This window comes from Pundamilia nyererei, unplaced genomic scaffold, assembly GCF_000239375.1.
Source record: "Pundamilia nyererei isolate P.nyererei 1_Seehausen unplaced genomic scaffold, PunNye1.0 scaffold00049, whole genome shotgun sequence".
Classification (NCBI taxonomy): Eukaryota; Metazoa; Chordata; class Actinopteri; order Cichliformes; family Cichlidae; genus Pundamilia; species Pundamilia nyererei.
The window spans coordinates 1,656,713-1,660,985 of record NW_005187450.1 but is presented as its reverse complement, the minus strand read 5'-3'; the positions used below and the strand labels follow the sequence as shown (position 1 = coordinate 1,660,985).

At 40.0% G+C, this 4,273-nt stretch overlaps 1 protein-coding gene across 1 annotated transcript in view; it reads right to left on the bottom strand.

Annotated features, from left to right (window-relative positions):
- Positions 1 to 2,971, bottom strand: part of cntn3a.1 (contactin 3a, tandem duplicate 1) — a 75,694-nt gene extending 72,723 nt beyond the window's left edge. Inside the window, exon 1 of the mRNA XM_005732947.1 lies at positions 2,410 to 2,971. The gene's annotated coding sequence lies outside the window, so the exon portion shown is untranslated. The remainder of the gene's footprint in view (positions 1 to 2,409) is intronic.
- Positions 2,972 to 4,273: the final 1,302 nt, after the last annotated feature.

Here is a 4,273-nt window from a genome sequence, read left to right as displayed (position 1 = left end):
TATATATATATATATTTAGTCACAAGCCAGTGGTCTCACAACACTGTAATTGGTGCTGACTTGCCGTGACTGACTTAAGTTCACCTCACTACTGCCATGATGGCAGGTTTGCATGTCCATGATAGCGGTACCAACATGAAGTGCTCCCATCTGTACTCGTGACATTCTTGCAGCAGAACCCCGCCCTGCGGCTGTTTAGAAAGGACAATACCTGCCTGCCCACAGTGGGAATAGTGAAGGACTTTCAGGATCACAATCATATCCGGACGCTTCATTAGCCAGCAGTTAGTCCGGATATGTCTTTTATTGAAGATGCCTAGGACATTCTGGGTTGATGTGCTCAACAGTGGTAGCTTCGATGAATGACCACTGCACAGCTGCAGGATGCACTACTCCAGGAATGGAGACACTTGTGCAGTCCATGTGTGACTTGCATCACATCCAGAGGAGGCCAATTCTCCTTCTAAACATGGTCTAGAAAATATCTTTAAAGCACAAACTTGCACTTTTTTTTATCAGTGTGGACATATATTTCTTTTTTTAATGATAAGCAATTATGTATTTATGTCAATAAACTACAATTGAAAAAACTTGCTTATTTACTTAATTAATTTTCTGAGCTTTCTCACAGTTCATGTCTAGCTCATTTTTGTCACAACCACAGATTGACAGAATTTTGTCTTTTTACAGACTTGTCATGTTTAAAACTAGTATATAAAATGTCATTTTAATGCGCTTGTTTGCTGCTTCATTGGGGTTCATAATGCAGAAAACTTTGCTTCCAGTTCTCAGAGCAACTTGTCAATGTAACTTCTCGTATACATGCAAGAATTCTGCGTTATTTCACTAAACTGAATACTGATGTATTACAGTTGTCATTATTAATATTCCTATAAGAAGAAATTCAAGCAGTCAGTTCTTTTGGTTTTGTTTTTTTACTTTTTAATGCAATAGGTAAGCATATTGTCCACACGGATTAGCTTATGCACTGCTGGTGTCCCACTTACTTATTGCATAGACAACTGAATAAAAGATGAAGACTAAAGAGTTTAGCTCTGCAGGTAAAATGTCCATAGTCTGCACTTCTTTGCATGTGAACTCAGAGACAAGTATGAACAGCAGAAACACAAAACTGAAACAGAATTTTAAAGAAACCAAGTGACTCATCCAAATAGATTTGCTTACGTGTTAAAGTAATAATAATAAAAAAAAAAGGCAACCCCTACTTGAACCAATCAGAATGCACATGCGGTACTTTTGTCTTTGCCAACTCAGACTCCTCTTTCCTCATCCAGACCAGGCTCAGCGGGGTACTATGAACTTCATGTTCACCCTCCTCCTTTTTCTGTCCCGGTGACATCATCAGAAACCTGCCCAGCCATAAGCTCACTTCCCCAAGGAGATGTGTAGTAACTCTACAATTCCAGTCACTTTAATACAAATGTTTAAAAAGGAGATACTGCACTTCCAGTTCGGTGGAAACAACAAAATCAACAAAACTATACCCAAACATGCAGTTGAATGTATGCCAACATGAAACAAAAACAGTATTTACGCCTGTGAAGCATCCCCTGAGGCATCCCTAAGAGAGGGGCAACACTAAACACTGACAAAGGGAAGAGTTAATAATCAAAACCACCTCTAATACATTTAATAGCAAAAGCACTGTAATTTACTTAATAGCAGAATCACAAGCAAAGAAGATCCATATGAAACATATGGACGCTTGATTTCACGAGATTAACTATTTCCAGCAGAGTCGGATGCTAAAGGACTTTAGACAATCCGAACCAATCAAGCGAGGAGCGCGGTGCAATCAAAGAAAAGGAGAGATGATGAGACTGGACTGATTCCAATCCCCTGGTGATCACTGACGGCAATGTGTTCTGCCAAAAGGTTTTAAATGAACGAGGAATGATGGTCTGGATTTGTGCCTCACAGAAAAAGCTGCACGGTATAAATGATGGCCATGGCCAATTAGGAGACGCAGAATGTGATTATCTGATGAGAAATGGCACCAGTCAGCTGGGATTTCAAAGCTGTTAGTTTTCTAACTCATGCATGGCAATAATGGCATGGACACAATGCCGTCACTTGTGCAATTGAGCGCTGAATGTCTAATATGTGGGTGTGAATGTGTGCTCCGTACTATTGATGAGATACTTCAAAAACAAATGCATATTATAAAATGAGCAAGGCAGTTTCTTTGACATCACGTTTCGGTAAATACCTAAAATATTCAGCTTTACTCCACTTTACTGTGGTTTATTTCAGAAGTGGAAGTTGTAGACCGGTGATAACAACAACCTCGTAGCACAGGCATAAGAAATAATCAGTACTGTATCGGGAATAGTGAATACTGCAGCTTCCGTAGAATACCGAATAAAGTAAATAAATGTATTTCCTTACCGGAATACATATCCTCTGGTGTTTGCTGTCGTTCATCCCTTCTCGTATATCCATGATACACCGCGCATCTCCTCACTCCTTCACCCAAGCAGGTCCCCAGGTCGAGTAGACGACTACAGTTTAGTTGGTCTCTTCAAAGTGCGGGTGTTGCTCTCTCTAAATACACCCAAACTGCTTTCTTTCTCCTTTCTTGAGGCAGACTACCCTAAATGTAAGCGCTTACTCTTTTCATCGTCGGTCCCAGTGTTTTCAGCGTCTGAGTAATTACCAGCACCCCGGTCCTCCGCTCTCCTCACTGGTACATTAATGTAGGATATCCCGATGGTCCCGCATGCACCGCGGGCAGGCGGATTTAAACCAAGCCCTTAGCGGTGGTAGTTTGCGTAGTGAACGTTTTGAGGTTGAAATAATTGTTGTTGGGTAAATTCGTTTAAGGAACACAAAGAGTTCGCGAGCAGCTTAAAACTGGTTTTTGAATGCGCGAGTCCAGCTCGTCTACACGGTGAGGACTCCAACTGCCTGCGCGCGCGGCGCCGCTGGCACACGGGACATCAGAGGTGGATGCAGGAGGGTTTGGTCTGCGTTTTTTTCCAAGCTGCAGGTCTTCGACATTTCCTCAAAATGTCATGATCACCTATCCGGGTACAGCAGAACGGATCTGTATAAAGTAACTGTAGTTTTATTGTTTCTGGCTGATAAGGCAATAAGGCACGGGAGTTATGTATGCACACATCCATTTTATTTGGGGGGGATAATGAGGATTGTCTAAAAAATGTATTTCTTAAGCACCAAAATTGCTAATTACGCAGAATTGACCTGTAAGCTATTGCCGCAAATTCGTGGGCTAATGGTTTCATTCTGATGTTTAGTTGGTACTTATTATACATAATATGGGTCATATTTTCTAAAGTGATGCCATTTATTGTACGCAAAATCTTAAAATGGCTTTGAAGCCAATTTTTTTTTTATTTTTATAAAGTTCAATTATGCAAATTACGTAAAAACTGATTTCATTGCTGAAAAGTTAATAGAATGAGCTAACATGCACAGTGCCACACTTTATAAGCTCACCTTAATGGAGTAAATTTCAGTATCAGTTCTGAGTATGTTTTTCCTGGTGGTACCACAAGCCAGTGTGTCTACTATAAAGCGAGCTACAGATCTGCTCCATATACGTATCCCAGTAAGCCATAACATTTCTACTCTAAAACATGCAAAATGTGATGACGCCATTGCTGATGAGTCAGAATACCTGAAAACACCTGCGTGCATGTGAAGAGCACGCTTTTATGAGTGTGGAAATATTAAATTATTCTAATATCTAATTATTTAATGTAAGTGGAGGCACGACTTGTAACCCTTTTTTTTTACTGACTTACAGTCTAAGGCATAGGTGTCAAACTAATTATATTTGGCCCGCGAAGCCATACCAAATTACTATTAGAGCTGGCCTACTGGTATTATACAGCTAATATATATATTGTTTAGTATTAAGCTTTGCTTGTTCCATATTCAGTTTTTCAGCAAAACTTGTTTGAGTCCATAAGAAAAGATTCATTCTTATATCTGTAGGAAGATCTTTTTTTTCAATAAATATTAACGTTAGCCCGCGACTTTGTTCCAGTTTTGAATTTTGGCCCACTGTGTATTTGAGTTTGACACCCCTGGTCTAAGGCCACAAAGAACACACAATTAATAGTTAATGAAAGAGAACTCAAACACAGAAGTAACTCATAACTGTTCTGTACAAGAGCATCAGGTAAGTTCATTATAGTCAGGCACTGTGTCAAAAGATGCTCTGTGTGTGTGTGTGTGTGTGTGTGTGTGTGTGTGTGTGTGTGTGTGGTTTGGTGTGTGTGTGTGT